Consider the following 20,445-nt stretch of genomic DNA (forward strand, 5'->3'; position numbering starts at 1 on the left):
CACTAGACAGGGAGAGCTAAAAATAACTATAAGGAAAGGGCTTCTAAGTAATAAGAAACAAAAATAAATAAATGAATAAATATTTAATTTGACAAATGGTCACAAGAAACGTCTGGAAGCACTTTTCCCAGTGCTTTTCCCAGCAAACCTTCTGTCACTGGTTACAGCAGGTGTTTCCAGAAGGCCATCAAGGTAGCCAGAGAAACACAGCAGAGTCAGCCGGAGAAGCGGTGCCCCGCCAGCAGGCGAAAAGTGGAGGGGCACTTAAGGTCGCCTCACTTCTCTTTCAAGAATGTATTTGTTAACTCTAGTCCCAGTGCTGTGCATCACATCCCCAGAACCTATTCATCTTCCCGCTGGAAATTCATACCCTTTGACCAACCTCTCCCCATTTCTCCCACTCCTCCCCCAGCCCCTGGTAACCACCATTCTACCCTGTTTCTATGAGTTTGGCCTTTACCTTACAGGATGGCAGAGAAGGCAGCAGCTTGGTAAAGTCGCCTCCGCTCCTAACACGATAAAAATAGCTGAAAGCAGCTGGGACCCGGAAGGCTGACTGGAGTCTGCGCAGAACTGACTTGCTCGTCCCGTGTTTCATACCGCCGCCCACCCAAGGTGCACGTGACCCATTGACGCTGTTTGCGCCTGCGCATAAGAACCCATCACTCTCTCAAACTTTGTGACCGACCGCTTTCTTCCGCCTTTTCTTCACCACCCCAAAACCCTAGAACTTAAACTACCTGCCTCACCTTGCTGTCAGGGAGACAGATTTGAGCCCTACCTCCTGTCTCCTTGCCGGTGGACCTCGGAATAAAGCTTTTCTTTTCTCAAAAGCTGGTGCCAGAGTACTGGCTTCTATGCACCCCCGGCAGTGAGCGTTTTGCTCAGTAACAATAGGGTGTTTGTCTCTGACTGACTTCACTTAACATAGTGACCTCCAGGTCCATCCATGTTGTCACAATGGCAGGATTTCCTTCTTTCTCGTGGCTTAATAATATTCCATTGTATATGAAAACCACTCTGTTATCCACTCATCTGAAAGTCATTAAGAAAGTAGATCTTTTAAAAAAATTTCTACTGTATAGCACAGGGAACTATGGTCAATATCTTGTAATAACCTCTAATGGAAAAAATATGTAAAGGAATATATATATGTATGTGCATGACTGGGACATTGTGCTGCACACCAGAGACTGACACATTGTAACTGACTGTAATTTAAAAAAATAAATAAATAAATAAGTAGATCTTAAATGTTCTCACTACACACATACACACACACACACACACAAAAGGTAATTGTGTTACATAATGTGATAGAGGTGTTAGCTCACACTGTAGTGTGTTGGTTCAAATCCTCAGGAGTTCCTCACATCAAATCTGAAACTGGCCCCCATACACGGACGGCAAGGAGAGACAGAAGGAAGAGGCAAACCACTCCAGATTGGTACACAGAAGGCTTAACAAGCAAGGGAACTTACACACAAGGCTTGTCTTGGGCGCCTGCAAGATGAGTAGATCTCCATAACCATCCACCAGAATCTTAAAGGTTTCTGTAGAGGACTTACCGGGATTCAGACACGTATTCAGTCCAGGTGGCCTCAACAACACATTGCTTTCTAAAGGCTGCATCCTTGAAAATGTCTCCTGCTATGGGCACGGTGGACAGAAGGTACATTCCAAGGACAAAGGAGGCGGTGACGAGCCCTCGATGCCTGGGTCCAGCTCATGGGTCACACGGCAGTCACGTCCTCTTGATTACCTCCTACAACACAGTGGCAATCATCTTGTAATACACAAGTGTGTGCCTTAAGCTTACACAATGTACTATGTCAACTATAGCTCAATGAAGCCAGAAAAAAAGTTTTAAATCAAATATGTAAACAAACACACAAACATTCTACAACCCATAATTTCCATCTCCAGATAGATTCTTTTCTATAAACTGGAGGAAACTGAACACATCTGCCTAAGGAAATGTGTACAAGGAAGTTCACTGAAGCTTTCATTATAAAATATGGAAATTATCCTTATTGCCTATAAACAGAAGATGGATGAAAATCTAAGGCATATTCATGTAATGGAAAGCTATTTAGTAGATAAAATTTATGAAATACAGCCACGTGAATATATGTAGAGAAATCTTTGAAACAATATGGGGCGGGGGGGAGTCTCCTGCTATGGAAAACACTGAAAACATCTAAATCAGTTCCCTACCACCACTCATGGCCTTTCTCTCGCCTTTTGAAGCAGCCTATACTCTATGCGGTATGCATCGCTCTAAATAAATCTACCTTTACTCAATAAATAGATAAATAAGTAAATTCCCTATATTGATGAAAACACACAGAGATAGTGAATGGGTAAAAACATTGGTGGAAAGAGGGGTCATCAACCTAGAACAGCTGTTACCTCTGGAAAGGGAAGTGGGGGATTGTGTCAGTACGGGTACAAGTGTAGCTACGACTGTGTCGTTAATGAGTTTTTACTTTAAAAGATCTGAAGCAAAGATGTCAAAACACCAATATTTTAGGGCTAGGGCTGCTAGGCTCCCACTTCGTTTTGGTCCTTCCCCTATCTTTCTCAGTCTTTAGGATCTGCCACAAAAACAAGGGAAACTATTATTATGAGCTTTGGGCAGCTGTTGGTACTGTTGGGGCCTTAAGTAAATGGGTTTGGTTTTCTTTTTTTCTTTTTCTTTTCAACTATTTTTTTTTTAATGGAGGACTGGGGATTGAACCCAGGACCTCGTGCATGCTAAGCATGTGCTCTACCACTGAGCTACGCCCACCCCCTTCTGGGTTTGTTTTTTGGTTTTGTTTTTCATATGGTTGTGAAGACTGAACGTTAGTCACAGTGGGGAGTGTTAAGAGTAAAAGAGTGTGCTGAAAGTTAAGGAATGCAAATGTCCAAGGAACCCTACATGAGAGAAACTTTCCATTTAATTAGGCAGATGCTATGTATTTGCCTCTAGGGAAATTTCCAACTCACATTGAGAGTGTCCAAAACTATTGGAACCTTAGAGAAGAACCAGGAAAAGTATCATCAGCAATATAACATACCTTATTTAGTAACCTGGACGTAAAATGTGTATGAAAGAGCGATAAGAAGAATTAAAATACTTTGAAGGACAGAAAATGATTTAAATGCAAAATGGTTCTAACTGTAGGTGAGTGTAGTTTTAGTAGCGTCTAGCATCATGTATAAACAGGGTACTATTTTAAAACTTCTTTGTTCCATGTCCATTCAAAAATGTAGAGAATTCGCATTTTGGTTTAACAATAGTAAGCAGTATTACTAAATCCATGGCACTCTTGCAAGAACAATCGTAGAGATTGGGGGCTGCAAAGATAGAAAATGGCTTTGGTCAAAATTGTATTTAAATCTCACTTCCGCTGCTTACTGGTTGTGTGACCCTGGTTGAATCATTAACGTCTCTAAGTCCCAGTTTCTCATCTATTTAAGAGGAATGCTTAATTAGCTAATCATTTCCCACATTGTTGCTATAGGATTAAATAAGGTAATTCTATGAAGTGCCTGGTGTATGAGGTATTATTTGTGCTTAATAAATGATAAATACTTTGGTTATTATCAGCAAGAAACAGAGGTGAAAATTCTTCCTGAATATCACACAGTATTACAATTAGTGGGAAAACAAAAGTCAGCCAAGTGTTTAACTTGTGGGATGTACCACTAGTCTGACTGCATTTACTAAATTGCTGAACTTTTACAGAATTTACTGAATTTTGTTTTGTTGTGAAATAGGAAGAATCTGTGTCCCTGGATATGTTAAAATCAGCCTGATGATAAACTCATCAAAAGCACCTCTCATATTTTGTTGATTCAACAAAAAAAAAAGTTTAATAAATGTTAATCTATTGAACTATTCTCAGTGTCAGGAAAATACCGAAGTTTTATGATCTTAGGGAAACTCCTGAACTATGGTTGAGTCAAAAAAATTAGCAGTAAGTATTTAATTAGTCCTCAGAGGGTACGTGGCCTTTTACCAGGCATTTCAGAGAGCTATTAAAAGAAAGTCGTGATTTCAGCCTTCAAGGGGCTGAAAATTCTTTTAATTAACTTTCTGAGGTACAGCTGTCATACAGTAAATTGCATGTGTTTAAAATGTACAATGTAAGTTTTGACACAGGTATACACCTCTGAAACCATCTCCAAAATCAAGACAGTGAACCCATACTTCACCACCAAGAGTTTTTCCTCCAGACCCTTCGTAATTCCTCCCCTCTACTCCTCCTGATTCTCTGGCAACCATTGTTCTGTCTTCTGTCACTATAGGTTAGTTTGCATTTCCTGAAATTTTATATAAATGGAATTATACAAAATGTATTCTTTTATGCCTGGCTTACTTCATCAGCGTATGATTTTGAGATTCACTCATGTGGCTGTATGTTATCAGTAGCTTATTTTTCATTGCTCAGTGGTAGTCCATCCATTATCTGGATATACTATAATTTGTTTATTCCTTCACCTTGTGATGCCATGTGGATTGAATTCATTTATGGACTATTATGAGTGAGGTTGCTATGAATATCTGTGTGCAAGTCTTTATATAGACATATACTCTCATTTATCTTGAGAAAGTACCTGAGAGTGGAATGGCTATATCAGAAGATGTATGTTTAACCTTTAAAGAAATTGCTCATCTGTTTTTCAAATAGGTTGTATGTATCATTCTGCATTCCCAGGAGCGGAATAGAGGAGTCCCATTTCCTCTATATCTTCATCAAAACTTGATATGGTCAGTCATTTATTCTGATAGAAATATAGCGCTATCTCATTTTGATTTTAATTTTCATTTCAAGGGGCTTAAATTTGAATGATCAGATACAAACTTGTCATAAACTTGAATATATGAAACTACATAAACTAATTATGAGTGGCCATTAAAAAGGAGAGTGAGTCAAACTTACTTTAGAGGACAGCAAGCCAAGGGAAGAAGACTTCCTAGGGAAGACTAGTACAAGTTAGTTATTTTAAAAATTCAAGAAACCTCTGTTTTCCGAAAGCTTAAAATCTACTTTAAAAACTGGGTATATAGGCAATAGATGAGAAAGTTCACTTCATGCTGGAATGATCAAGTTTTCCAGAAGGATGGGATTTGAGTTGAGTAAGATTTCAATATGTAGAAATGTTGGAACTGCAGTATTTTCAGGCAGAGAAACTAAAATTAATATAAGAATATAAACAGAAGATTAGAATCATTTGAGGTACTACAGAAATAGTGAAAGTCTCCTTGCCTCTGAGATTTAGGAAATTGCCTTGAATACCTTTGATTTCAAGACCAGTGGTTCCCAAAGCTGTCTCCTGCCTCCTGTGTGCTTGGTTCTGTCTCCTTCGCACGATGCCCCTATATCACACCGTGAAGACCCTTAACCTAAAACTGAGCCTCTTTTTTCGACGCATAACAAACCTCATGGACATCAAGCCCCCTGGGGACAAGCAGATTTTGAGGGTGACTGTAGACTGTGGTGGTGAAGTGCGGGGAGCCATACTGTGCCCTGAATGGCCTTCTTCTAATTGGATGGCTTTATCTTTCCTCTCCTCTGTCCTGCTCTGTCCATCTCTGCCTCTCCCCGCTTCCTCCTGCCCCCTGAACCGGGAGCTTCACTGTCTCTCCATTGTGCTGGGCAGCTCCACCCTCCTCGAAGACCCTCCTCTGACACCCCAGCCACTAGGGAACTCATCTTCTGCCCTAAGCACAAATCACACATTTCCACAGTTTACTCTGTAGGAGGAATTTCAATGCTAGTTTTTAAGGAATACCATTGGCTCATTACAAGTTTGCTTGAAGCTGCAAAGGGAGATAAAAGGAGACAGTCAGTTGCTCGGGTTAAAGAAAATCAAACGTGGGAAAGACTTCCTGGAAGCCAGGTGTCAGTAGCAAACAGATCAGAAATTGTCCTGCGTGGAGGCCTCCAACCTGGTTGCTACAGCCACACCTTTCTCTCCCACCATGACTGGGGAAAATGTAGAGATCCCAAGAGGGTCACAGTCAGCACCGCTTTCTCTATCACACACTCCCCTCCTCCTCATGGAAAATCACATGGTTTTCACTTTTTTAAGTGGTCAGAAATGCATTAATATAAAGTGGGTCTAAGAGGACAAATATACTAGAAAATAGTTTCTGGAATATAAAGGTTTACCAACGGGGAAAACTTTCAATAGAAGTCCAAATTGAGCCCAAAATGGTGGAGCAAATCAAGGCGATCACAGAAGCTCTGGTGGTCAGGCAGATTAAGAAAGTTAGCAACAGGCTTCAGAAGTGGGAGACTCTCAGAAAAGAAGGTTCTAGGGAACAGAAGTACAGTCACTAACAAACTAGGGTTTAAGGCATGGAAACATGTTAATGGAAACTGGTTTTCCAATAGGTATTAAGCAACCAGGAAACATACCTGGGATCAGTTTCTTGGAGCTCTAAGGTCAGATTTCACAGTAATAGACGCTACATTATGGTTAAGCCCAGGCTTCGGACTCAGACAGCACTGGGTTCAAATCCCAGCTCTGCTACTTACTAGCTAAATAGTCTAAAGTTATTATCTCTCTAAGTCTTAGCTTCCCCATCTGTAAAATAGAGATGACACTATAACCTACCTCACTGTAAATATTAATGGAGGCTGTTAACTCTTAAAGTCATCCTTGACTTCCCTCTTTCTCACACAGCACTTCCAGATAACCCTGTTGCTCTGTGTTCAGAACAAACATTCAGTATCTGATCAGTTCTCACTAACTCCATTGTCAGTATTTGGCCTGAGTCCTGGATATTTGCATTATCATATAGGAGTTACCACCTCCCAACCCACTACCCTAATTCCATGCTTATCGCCCTTTCCAGACTGATCCTTTTAAAACATAAGTCATATATGACACCCCTCTGGTCAAATCCTCCAACCGCTTCTTATTTCATTCCAAGTGAAAGTCAAAATCTTCATCATGGTCCAAACGGCCTGTAGGGTCAATCCTCAAGCCCCAACACCCAGCTACTCTGACCTCTTTACTGTTTCTTGGACCAACAAACACATTCTTGACTTGGAGCCTCTAAGCTGATTATTCGTTCTGGTCAACATGTTATTTGTCCATATATCCACATGGTTAACTTGCTCCAGGCTTCATATCTTTGCTCAAATATTACCTTCTCATTTAAGATTACAGCTGACCTCCCATTTCCACTTTCCCTGCTCTACATTTTTCATGACATTTACCACCTTCCTACATACTACATAACTTACTTATTGGTTATGTTCATTATCTGTCTCGGCTTGCTGGTATATAAATTCCACAAGGCAAGATTTTCTGTCTGTGTTATTCATTGATGTATTCCAAACACCAAGGGCAGGTCTGCTTGGCACACAGGAGGAACTTGAAAAATATTTACGGAGTAAATGAACATGAAATGCACTTGGTGCATTGCCTGATACACAGGAAGCATTTATTTAGTGATAGTCCTAAAAGGGGGGTGAGTATGCCTTTGATATTGATATAGAGGTGGAGAATGACCAGCGGCATAAGTTCTGGAACCAGAAAGAATGCTGGACTTGAAGGGAGACATTAGATGGGACCAGCCTCGGGGCTTATAGAGGCACATGGTGACGACAAGCCCCACAGCCTTCACACAGACCTACTGCATGTAGCAGGCTACTTCGTGTTTCATCAGGTCTGTCCTTCCTTGGGATTTTTGTTTCCTTTAAATACAGTTACTTCAATTATTTAACCTTTCTTCAGAGACATAGCGTCCAACCTTTCATCCTTATTATTATGACTCTGTGAGCCCTATGAAAGAGTTCTCTCACAGTCCTTTTGAGTAAGTGTGAAGCTCATAGCTGAATACTGGAGACAAACTGAGCCTCCATCAGGCAGGTTACTTGGAATAAAAGCCTTCAATTGTCATACACTGAGGAATCAGAGCACAGGGCGGACTCCTTTGTGCAGAGGACGAGGCCACCTCTGGAGGGTATCATCCTGGCTTCCACCTTTTAGAATTCACAGTCTTTTTGGCTGGAAAAGGATCAAGAAGAGAGCACACTTCTTGAAATACAACATTCAGATTCTCACCCCCCCAAATGGCTTTCTTAAGAGTGTCTGAGCAATAGTGATTTCGCAGAATGTTAACAAGTGTTCTCAGGGAAAAGAGGGGAGGTGTGGCTCTTCACAGTCAGTTTTATTTAAGCAACGACATAATCAATTTTAAGCAGATTTCTTGACTGCAAGTTTCTTCGAGATTTCATTTGCTGATTTGCAACTGTGCTTTATCCAAAAGGATGGCAGAAGAGGCAGCTTTTCCTAAGCTCATTAGGTGAAGGAAGCCCTTTTTGAAAGAGTTTCTTGAGAGGTCTGTTTTATTCATTCAACGAATATTAACTGAACACCTACTACGTGTACACGTTGCGAGCACCCAGGATTCACACACACAACACACACACACAGTCCTTGTTCTCAGGGGATTTACAGTCTAGTAGAGAAGACTCTCAAGAAACTCATATTTGAAAGTTGATGAGTGTGACGGAAAGTAAAATACAGGCTGCCATAAGGACATTTAAGAGCGAATGGCATTTACTAAAATTCACTTGCAGAAAATCTGATTGAACTGTTTTCATGAATAAATTTTATCTTAAGGTGACATCACAAATAGCTTATCATTTACTGTGTGAGAAAAACACTGTGCTAAGTGATATTAGGAAATAGAGATGCATAAGATGTTAACCTTGTTTTAAAAGAACTTCTCTGAAGTGCAGACCAATAAAAATAAAATAAAATAAGCAGTGAAAGCCAGAATAAAATTACAAGTGAATTTAAATGGTTCAGATACCCATTAAAATGGTACCTATCTTTCAAAGACTAAATTATCATAGCTTCTGGGAAGCCCTTTCCCAGTTCCGAAACTTTAGGCTGATTTTTTTTTCTCAGTACTTTCACACACTGTCTTATAGGATAGTGGTTTGTGTGTATCTCTGATCCACTGAACTGAATAGTTGACTGTGTGGTGCAGACACTGGATCTTTTACATCCTTGCATTTCTCATAGTGCTCCATCATCTGTGGGAACCAGCAAGGTATCAGAGTCAAGACCAAAAGCTTTGGTGTTGGAAATCAACTACACTCCAATAATAACAAAAAAAAATTAAAAAAAAAAAAGCTTTGGTTGTATCCTGGTGTTGGTTAGAAATCTCGGGGGCTTCCTGGGTGAAATCAGAGACTGGCCTCCTACACGAAGGGCAAGGAGAGACAAGACAAGGAAGAGGCAGACCATTGGAGATTGGTGGGTGGCGGGTTTAACAATCAAGGGAACTTAGTCACCAGGCTTGTCTTGTGTGTTGCAAGATGAGCAGAGATCTCCACACTCCCTGGCCAGAATGTTAAAGTTCAGAGAGAGATCTTAACTGGGTTTAGTCATATATCCTGGTCTCAACAACACATTACTACCTCAAAGCTGTGTCCTTTGGTCAGCTTCTAGTGTGGGGAAGGCAAGTGGATGCTACATTCCAAGGATGGGGGAGGGGTGGTTCTCCAATTCTCCTTGTCCCACTTCCAGCTCGTGGGTCAACCAGCGGTCACATCCTCTCAAAGACCTCTTCCAATACCTGGCTCTCGCATTCACTAGCTGGATGACTTTGTGCAAATCTCTCAATTCTCTGAGCCTTGATTTGCTCATTTGTAACATAGAGAAAACAATATCTGCCTAATTGTGTCATTGTTTTGGCAGAGATCTGTTAAGCAGAGATGACGCATGTAAAATAATTTAGTGCCTGACATAGTAAGCACTCCGTAATGGAAGATGTTGTTATTATGTTTGTTGTATTGCACGTGCCCTGTGGTAAGTGCTTAGGCAGTGGAGGAGTTGGGAATAAGGGAGAAGGGGGTCAGGCACTAGAGGACATGGCCCATCTCCTCACTGTCTCTCACAAAGTTCCAGTGCAAGTAAAGATGGAAGAGGTTTGAAAAGATCCCCTTGGTCAGACTAACTAGCTACTACAGACTGGGGCCAAAGGGCTGCAAGATGGTAGAAATGATGTTGAACAGACACGGAGAAGTCTGATGGTGGGGGTGGAGGGGACTTTGAAAGATGAGCTGAAATGTTCCGATCTATTGACAATGGATAAAACTAAAGACTAATGAAATTGTTTTCAAGAAAGATTAACCGGCCCACCGTGATCAACAAGAATAGATGGAAATAGCATCTAAGAGACCAGTACCAATAGCCATGTGAATTAGCACAGTTGCCAGATCTAACACGGAGCCTTGCACTCTTCTCCACACCCAGCGATAATCCATTAAGTGAATGAGGACCTAGATAAAAGGGGAGTTAGGGGAGAAATGACAACATACGTTCAAGGATGGTTCCTTGTCATGAATTGAATTGCCTAGACCATGACTCTGAAAGATGAATTCCAGGATGACATGGGGCCTTTATGGGGCCACCAAATAATTCCTCATGGAAGTACACGTTTCCTTAAAAAAGTAAGTTTCATCACATGATTAATTTAGTCACCAAATACAGACATCAGTCACCTACAGGATTTCCATGGCTCTTTAATAATGCCACTTGAATTAAATTGGGGGAGGAGGGTATAGCTCAGTAGTAGAGTGCCTGTCTAGCATGCACAAGATCCTGGGTTCAATCCCCAGTATCTCCATCAAAAATAAATGAATAAAAACCTAATTATCTCCCCCCAAAATAAAAAATAATAATAAAAATGTGCAATTATTAAAAAATGGCTCAAAAAACAGAATAATTGAAAAAAATTTTTAAATATTGTGGGAAAGGCAAAGAAGGAAGGAGTAAAATCCTTTCCAGGAGTCTCTTTGAAGATTACTTATATTTTTTTAAAGAATTTTTAACAGGCCATTTTCTGTCTTGTATTTGACAGAAGTAAATACTGAAAATAGTTATATGAGAACATAATCATATAATTAGCTATTTTAAAAGACCTGTTTCACCTTCTTGAAATAATAAAAAACTCAATTTGACCTTATTATATGTTAATGACCTTCTGGATCAAGATAGAAATCTGAAGTTACAATGTCTGATTTTTTTTTCAGGTATTGCGATCAAAGTCTTGGGAACATAGTATCCCTTTTTAGTCTCTCATTCTCCTTCTTTTCCATGCAGTAATCTGGGGAGCTTGGTTCTTGAAGCTCCTCGTTAGAATTATGAATGCATTTTCCTGTAGAAATAACACTATATGTGAATATACATACTTGGAATATTATTAGTTCTATATACAAGGTGTTTAATTTTGGGCTAAACCACAGAAACTAGTTCAACCATAAAACACTTAGTATGTTACAAATTAATTTTTGACACACAATCTGGTCATAATTTCAGGACTCTCTGAACACTTAAACTTGGGCCATCAACTACATTTAGCCAATTCCTGCTAGAATGACAAGTGGATTCATAGCAGCATGACATTCTGTATAAATATATTTCACAATTCATAGACTCTCAGGATGGTAGAGCTGTAGTTATCATCAGAATCACTCCAGTCACTGCCTCATTTTACATATAAAGGAACTGAGGGCAAAGAGGTGAAATGATTTATGCAGTCACTCAGCTACATTAGCAAGCAAGTTAGGACCTAAAAACCATTCCCAAATTTTATAAACTCTGTTTTTAACTGAAAAAAAAATGCCACTTGTTTATTCATTAATTAATTTATTAAATTATCATTTGCTGCATGTCTCCAATGTGTAGAGTCCTATGCTAGCTGCTCAGAGAATTCAAAGAATACACATTGGTTTTTGCTCTTAACTAATTGGGCATAGAGACAGAGTATTAGAAAATTAAATTACTGCATAAGAGTTCCATGAACATAAAAGTTATGTCAGCATACATGATTAAATGTGAATTGAGTTATTTAGATAATGTGTTATGAATTCAGAGGATGTAGGAATCCGAGTAGATCTGAGGTGCCGAGAAAACCTTCATAAAAGAATTTAGACCCACCTACCCATTCAATAGACACTATTGAGTACCCATTAATTGCCATGTACTAACTCAAACCCCAGGAACATAAGGGTGAAGACACTGTCTTTGGTCTCCAAGATTCATAGTCTAATGGGGAAGACAAAGAGAAGAGGGTAAGAAACAAGAGGCAGAGGGTTCATGTGGCATAAGGAATGAGCAGAGGCAGGATTGGGATTGGGAAGGCAAACAAGACAGCCAGGGCACAAAATTTAAGGAAGCGTTCCCTCTCAAGGCACTGCAAGTGCAAAGTTAGCACTTATCCAGACCAAAAGGTAGTGCTTCCTTAAATTTTACACCCTAGACATCTTACTTGCCTCACCCTAGTCCTGGACCAGTCGCACTCTTTAGCCATCATGCAAAGTGGCAGAATGGTATAAATCACACACACACACACACAAAACCCTGAATTGAGTTTGAATAAAATTTGTCACTAATCACTACTTGATGTAGAGAGTTTTTTCGTATCTCTGGGCCTCAGTCCCCTCTTCTGCAAAATGAAGAGGTTGACCTGGGTTAGTGTTATTCAGACTGTGACCAGCACAGCATGTGGAGTCTTCAGAAATAACTCAGATAAGGAGGGGCTGAGTGAGTAGAGTGCTAGATCCCTCACCCTTGCTTCAACCAGACATCTTTTATTGGCTTTATTTGAGATGATTCTTATACATTCATTTTTTAAAAAAAAGGTTTCAGTGATTTTTTTAAAAAATCAGTTAGACAAATCAAACATCAGGTTGACCCTACATGGTCTCTAATGCTTTTGATAGCTATCCGTTTGCCTTTCTATGAGGGATCTGGTTTCTGCCAAGGGGGAGTGAGAATAGTTACAATCATAGCTGCAGCGACTGGTGGTTCTGAGTAGTATCCAAGGGCACTGACCGCTTGTCAGTCCTGTGGTGAGTACAGGAATCCTGCTCTTCCCACGTGAAATGCTAAGTGACTCTTGGTGAGTTGGATGGAGAAAAAGAAATGATTGACAGGAGGAAAAACTGGATCAATTTGATGTTACTCTAGGGCTCTGGTGAAACTTAACAATCCATGAGTCTGATGGTGATTGGGAGCTGAAACTAGGAAACACTGATGCAATCAAGTTTCATGTCCTTAAAACGATGCCCTATGACTCTCACAGCACTTTCTAGCTCCCCTTCAGAAATACCACTTAGTCAGTGATTGACTGGTCATAAATGATCACACATGAAGTGCTTGTTGAGCAAATCCTGGACTAACTTTGTGATTAACAGCTAAGTATATTATTTGCCCCATTCTAAGAAGAAAGTTAATGATCTCTAAAGATCTGTGGGTCTTCACAAGCATCCTAAATAATCAGGGGAAGAGGTACAGTAGGAGAATGGATGAGAAAAAACACAGTAGTCTGGCCTGTGCCTGTGAGGTGGCGCAGTTGTTAAGGGAGTTATTTAAAATGTGAGTAAAAGGCATAGCTGTTATCCTACTGTGTAAAGCAAGAGTGGATAACCTCATACTCTAAGTGGTAAATACGAAGAATGACTTTAACTTTTAAGAACATATGTTCTTAAAACCAAAAAATTGGAAATTTCAGTCCTGCACTCGAACTGGGAGAGGTGCGCCCAAAACAGGATGAAGAGAAAGGAAGCTCCTAGGAGGATTCACTTCGGGAACATTTATTTCATGTCAGCACTCTGAAGACATTACCTCAGTTAATAAAACAACTTTAGCTGGACAGTGTTTAATCCTACATGTGGATAAAAAAACCAAGTTTCAGAGAGATTAAGTTTCCCAAGTAATAAAGCTAATAATAAATGAAAGAGTTGGTCCTCAAATCCAGGTCTAATTCCGAAGTGAGTGTTTTTCCAATATAACCCCAAGGATGGGAAGGAATATAAAAATACAATCATTTTCAGGGTTAGTCCAGTATGTGAGTCGTAGTTCCAAAGAAAATACAACATGAGGAGGGGCAGGGGTGTGTTGGGGGAAAAAGTCAGAACTTTGTGAAAACCCATTCTAGCCCCTTAAGAGGACTCTCTAAGTGAAAGATGAGTGCAGAGGAAGAGGACACGAGAATGTGACCAAATCTGACACACACTCAGGGTCTCCTAGAGCTTCTAGAAAGTTGGGGCCATGATTGTTTAGTTCACCACTGTGCACCCCAGCACTTAGCACAATCAGTCAACAAAATCAAAGGGAAGTTAAGGAGATGGAGGCAGAGTTGCAGGTACCACCCCAAGCCCATGACTAACGTGGATTTTTAATGTACACATATATTCATCGTATGTGTGTGAAGGAAAATTTTTGCCTTTTGTTGAAAAACAGCCATGTTCATGAAGCATCTGCCTTTATTTCAAATCTAACTTTATTCCTTGACTGAGTGGGTAACTGCTTGTTTGGTGTGTTTCAATCTCAATACCCTCCCCACCCCCCACCCCAACCCCCGACAGGGAGAGACATCCCTCCTGTGTTTGCTTATTTTCAATAAATTTAAGTGTAAATGAAACAGGAAATTAGAATGAGATTCTTTCTAACTCCATTTGACTGAGGCAATAATGAGAGCAACAAAGAAAGTCTGAGATGGTGCCTCGCCTCCCACGCCATGTGCAGATTTACAAAAGAAATAAATCTGAGAAATTACTCCTCAGCCCTTGATCCCCTCAGTCAATTGAACACATATAAAGAACTTGGAGAGTGGGCAGGATTGAACCGGTGAAGAGATTGCTCTGGAGAGGCCAGAAGCCTTGACCTCCCCTTCCGCCTTGAACGGAGGTGTAAACTTTCCACAAGCTTACAGACAACCACTCAGAAAACTGTTCTCTAAATCTGGAGACACAGAGTGGTAGTGCCTGGTTCACATGTGAGGAAACTTAAAGTGCTTCTAGCCAGGGGCCTGGGTCCCCCCTGGGAAATCTAAACAGTGAGAGCAGATGCCAACTACTTAGGGAGGCAGGAAAGGACTGCTCTTGTAGGAGCACCCACATTCTCAGGGACCAATGGTCTTGCCCAATAGAGCCATCTGGAGTGGACTGAGATCTTTTCTAGAAAGAAACCAAGGTGGATCTATTACCAAATTAAACTTGGGTCTACCCACCTGTATGCAGTAAAGCCATCTGACACCAAGCTGTGGTGAAGGCAAAACACGTGCAGTGTTTACTGCAGGGCGCCAAGCAAGGAGTCTGGGGCAGCGAGTGCTCAGAACACCCAGACTCCCCAGTGGATTTCAGCAAAGCAGTTTTCAAGGCCAGGTGAGGGAGGTGGGGGTTGAGGGTATGTGATCAGCTCATGCACAGTTCTCTGACTGGTTGATGGTGAGGGCACAGGGCAGCATCAGCGGGGTTAACACTGTCAGTCCCCAGGCTCCAGGAGGATCCTTATTAATCCTCAGGCTCCTTTGGGGACTTTGTGCTCATGGCCATCTTAACGTTAACATCTTCCATTTGGTGGGGGTTGCCTCATCTGTAAAACAACTCAGGAAGTCTGCATCAGATACTGTTACCTAGGTTTTTTAGAGAGGAGTTAAAGCAGAGACTATGAATGGGGGAGGGGCCTCTCCCAGGAAGCCCCATAGGGTTCTGCTGGGTTACAGATCTCCTGGTTGCCCAGGGTCTGATGAAGGAATCCAGCAAATTCTCTTCTGCCCAGCTCAAGGGTCCTGCTGGAGAGGACCCCACAGAGATGTGTTCAGCATGAACTGTTATCCTCGGGTACAAAGTACGAAGCCACTGAGCCAAGCAAGCCCTGGAGGACTGCCTAATCTCTTTCCATATACCCCACTCACCTCTGACCCTGGTGGGGCCCAAAACTGCAGTGCATCTGATGAGTAGAAAAACAATGGAGCCAGAGAAACACACTCCCTTTACCCACTGCAGACCTCCATCCCGAGGCCGGCCTGGGCTGGAGGAGAGGGGTCCAGAGTTTTGATAATTAAACAAGATGGGACATTCTAGTTCCTGAGATGAAACTGTTTTTACTAAAAGTGACCACGGGAGTTTTATTTTCTGAGAGTGACCACAGAAAAGATACGCCTGCCTAAGACCTCATTTAGGATGGGCAAGTCTAATTTTCAAAAGATAAAAACACGACTCCTCTGTACCCATGGAATAAACACGTCAACATGTATTTAACTCATGGGCGAGAGCCAGAGGGATATTAATGCTGGTTCAACGAGCATCTGAGAAACTAAATATTTGTGGGAATTGAATAAGGGATAGAATATTGGAAGACTGAGAGATTAGAAACTAAAATGGCTAAACTCCTCCAGGGCAATACAACCATATGTAACCTTTGGGTAATTTTTGTCTATCAGAAATCATCTGCATCTCAATTGGGCAAAAATCTAAAAGTTAACATGTAACCTCACAAAATGTGGGCCCTCATTAACAATAACTAACCATGGCATATTCCCCTAGAAAATTAAGTAATCCCTGGGTGGACCTGTGAGACAATGCTCCAATATGGTAGAGAAAGAACATTTAGCCAGCCTCTTGCCTTAGTTCCAAGTTTTTAATAATTTTCCTTAATAAAGATCAGGGGAAATGAGCCCGCCTCTCTCCCTAATCAGTTCTAAAGAACTGTGGGAGACAGAAATAAGGCTGCATTTCAATCACGCTCTGTGAGATACGGTTAGTCAACCATACATCATTGTTCAAATAGATACTGGATATACATTTCCAGGCCTGAGAAGATGGCTCATGACTTTCTTTCCCGACTGGAAGAGCAGAGAGTTGGTGACCCAATCCTTCAGCAGGGCACAGGACTCAGACGGCTGGGCTTCAGGAAAGAGGAAGAAAGACTTGAGACGAATGTTTGAATAATAGGGAACCACGAGAGGGCAAAAGCCTGGGAAAGGCTAATCTTCAAGCACAGTGTTTAGAGTGGTCTCTGGGGAGAGACGTGGTACAATTAGGGAGAAGGCGTAGAAAGTAAACCTGGCTTCTTGCACAACTTTTGTTTCTGGCATTCTCTGGGGCAAAGATAGGACCTGTTTGTTTTCAACTGTACCCTCCATTAAGGCTCCGTATTTTTCCAAGTAACGAAAGAAAAACAGGCACAACTGTCTCCTGGACCAAAACGTTGATGCATATTTAGTTTAATCTAGTTGCTGACAGGAAACTTAAAAAAAATAACCCAGGATTCCGTAGGCTTCGCTCTTTGTAATTGAAGGCAGCCAAATGGTCTACAATTCAAACTTATGTTTTGTTCCTTGTTACCAATAGACTACACAAACCAGTAATTCTTCTCAGGAGTGCTCTGACATGACAAATGTTTGCGGTGGCCAATTCAAAGGAACACAGTGGTTGTTTAAGAGTGTGATACTATCTCCTTTGGTCAAACATTGCAATTTTGTTTTTTGCCTTCTAACAAGCAAAATGGCCTATCAGAGCCAGAAACACCTTTGTTTTGTTTCTGCAGAAAAGCTGATCGACCATGCAGAGCTTTTGCCAGGCTGTTGTTGTTCGTGCTCTTTCTTTGAACGTGGCCTTAAAGAGTTAGCTGCTGCCTATTATGGTCTGTCATCCTGCTTTAATCCAGCCCTGGACCTGGGCAGCTGACTAAGCAGTGAAGACTTTCTTACAGACCCCCAAGCTAAAACAAACAAAGAAGCAGATATGTTTGCAAGGAAAAATGCTTCTACCATGAAAGTGGTGGGACAGCAACTGGAATAATAGAGCACTGAAAGCAAGGAAAAACCCAACACTGTCCCACAGGACAGGAGGGAATGGACAAAAGAGCTCCAGGAAGGAGAGGAATGGGAAATCCAATGTTAGAACGGTGAGCTTTCCTGACACAGAGGGTGCTCAGGACATAATTTTTGCAGAATAGAACCTCATCCCTTTTTCTCTAAAATCATGGGAAAAGAACCAGTCTGGCTTGATAAATCAAAACATTTAAAAGAATTTGTAAAAGGAGGAGCAATGGGCATAGCACTACATGTAGACTTTTCAAAAGAATTCCTTAAAATCACAGATAAAAAAGTCTTTTAAAAACCCAGTACTTGTTTATTTGAAAAATCAGTAAATGTTGGGAAAAAATTTTTTTTTTCAAAATTCCCTTGTTCTTTCCACACTGTGCATAAGGAGGAAGAGTGACTTTGCCAAATACTAATCTTGCACTAAAGAGAACTTTTTTAAGGTTAAAAGTGAATGTTTTGATTCCCAATAACATATATCAAGAGATGAAAATCAGAGATCTGTAGTTACACACAGCCCCAGATTACTTGCGCGTGCTTTTGGAATGAATGCATCTATACTTCTCTGTGAATCTAGTTCAGCTAGGGGATTAGAATCTTTCCAGAAAACAAGCAAAATAACACTGAAGCCTCAAGAAGGAACTGCGGTCCACTTCTCCCATCGCTTCGAAGACTTAACTCAGATCTGAACGCTTGCCTTGCCTCTAAGTTCCTTTCCAGAAAACACCTTTCATGGAGTGAGATGAAGAGAGAAGGTGGTAATTAACCACTTTATTTAAAAGGCTTCTCAGGGTAGTTGAGACAGAAAAGGTGATGTAAGCTGCTGAATTGAAATGTGGAACTGGGACATATTAAAAGGAACACTTTGACTTTCAGATTTTGAATGTCCAGCTCCTGCTATGATGCAGAATGTACTCAGAATGTAAAAAGAGAGAGAGAGAGAGAGAGAGAGGTAGTGAGAAGGTCAGCAGAGGATACAAAAGTTCTCTAGCTTTTCCTTTATGGGAAAGAAATGAGTGATATTTTTGTATTTTTGTGGAAATCTAATTGTAAAGTCTTTTTTTGGCAGAAAGAATGAGGAATGAGTAGCCATCTCTGACTGCATAATTACAGTTTAAATCTTATCCACCTGTTATGGGGTAGTGGTGAGTGGTTCTTGGTATGTTTAGAGGCTAGAAACAAGCTCCTAGCTGCATTTCACACAGGGAGCTTTTAGTAAAAACAATAGCTACCACTTATTAAATGCCTACAGTGTGCATTTTACGTATGTTATTCTAGAATATCTCAATGATAGAAAATTCTGAATTATTTTACAAAGTTCCAGTACCTAATATTGATGAGCCTCACTGCTGAAAAAGCACAGAATCGTATGTGCTTTGATACATACAAACACTAATTGCTAATAAGCTTCTTCAGACTTGTCATCCTACTACATTTGCGAACAACTCAAGTCAGTTTTTAAAAAAACTAAGTTGATTTTTAACTGTCATGTTTTACAAACTTCGGTAGTTTCTGGAAATATTTTTCTATCGCTTTCAGGAACAATAGCAAAACAATGAACACCAAGCGCATGCTAGGAAAGAAAACACTGGTGGATAACACAGTTATTGTCAGACACAAGAAGGATACTATTCATGAAAAATCACAAGATTTATGAAAATTGATCCTGAATTTCAAATTGAAAGTTCAGTAACAACAGACATCTCCCATGTTGACCTAAAATAAATAGGCTGCCAGTTATTTCTCCAGGAAAAAAAGAAAAGGGAAGAAAAGGTTTTATTCAAGATCAGCAAAGAATTGCAATTCCAAGTCTGCAACCATGGCAAGTTGTCAACAACCCCTCTCCCTTCTTCTCAAGAGTGGGCCTGGAAGTTGGGAAGGCTACAGTAAGCAGGAGCCCCCTGGAGGAATCGAGAGTTCTGAAACACAGCGGCTTTGCACTGGCTGAGATGTGACAGTGTCTCACTGGCAGAGCTCTTGCTCGGCAAGCAGAGGAAGTCCTCCTTCCCTTGGGCGTGGCCACTGTCGGAGACAGTGGGCTTCCCCTTCTAGGCTCCCAACTCTATTTTAACTGAGATTTTTATTTATCAATTTTTACACTCACGTATTTTTTATAACTTAATAGAAAGGCCAAAGGGGTTAAGTATAGAGGCATTCAAAATACCTTTATATTCAAATTTAGGATGCAGTTTTGTTTTCCAGACATATTAAATAAAATGCTTTTTAATATGTGTAATCACCTGATTTGCATACTGAGGACATTTATATAAAACCTGGTAACTCCTGGATACCAAAACTAGGACCCTATAGATACTGGCCTAGGTTTCTGAACCTTTTACCTCCATCTTCTTTTATTCTAGAAAGTACTATAAAACCTTCTAATTTGGCCTTTAAGTGAGACATTTATTGTTGCCAGTCCCTCTTTGCCATAGTCTTTTACTCATTTATTAAACCTGTATTTAATACATGGAATATATGGTTAAATATTGTAGATTCAAAGCGAAAAAAGAAACAGCCCCTCTTCTTCAATTATCTTACATGGAAGGAATCAGATAATTTTGACACAATATGATGAGCTATAATTATTGCGAGAGTTATGTAAAGGTGTTTTGGGAATATAGAGAAGGAAGCCCTTAACTGCTGAAAGGATGTGAGGGATAGAAAAAAATTTAGGAATTATCCACAGGGTGCGGGTGTAGGGGCAGGGAAAGGGCTTGCAGTGTTTCAGGCAAAACGAAATGGCCTGTTCAGACAAGAGGGTGGGGGACAAGGACATCACATCCTAGAAATGACAAGTAACGAGTAAGGCT

General features: G+C 40.7%; 1 long non-coding RNA gene across 1 annotated transcript in view; it reads right to left on the bottom strand.

The window, feature by feature from the left end:
- LOC107034931 (uncharacterized) overlaps positions 1-20,445 on the bottom strand; it is a 180,380-nt gene that overhangs the window by 152,321 nt on the left and 7,614 nt on the right. Inside the window, exon 3 of the long non-coding RNA XR_012078298.1 lies at positions 1,569-1,765. This is a non-coding gene — a long non-coding RNA (uncharacterized lncRNA). The remainder of the gene's footprint in view (positions 1-1,568; positions 1,766-20,445) is intronic.

Source organism: Vicugna pacos, chromosome 12 (assembly GCF_048564905.1).
Source record: "Vicugna pacos chromosome 12, VicPac4, whole genome shotgun sequence".
Classification (NCBI taxonomy): Eukaryota; Metazoa; Chordata; class Mammalia; order Artiodactyla; family Camelidae; genus Vicugna; species Vicugna pacos.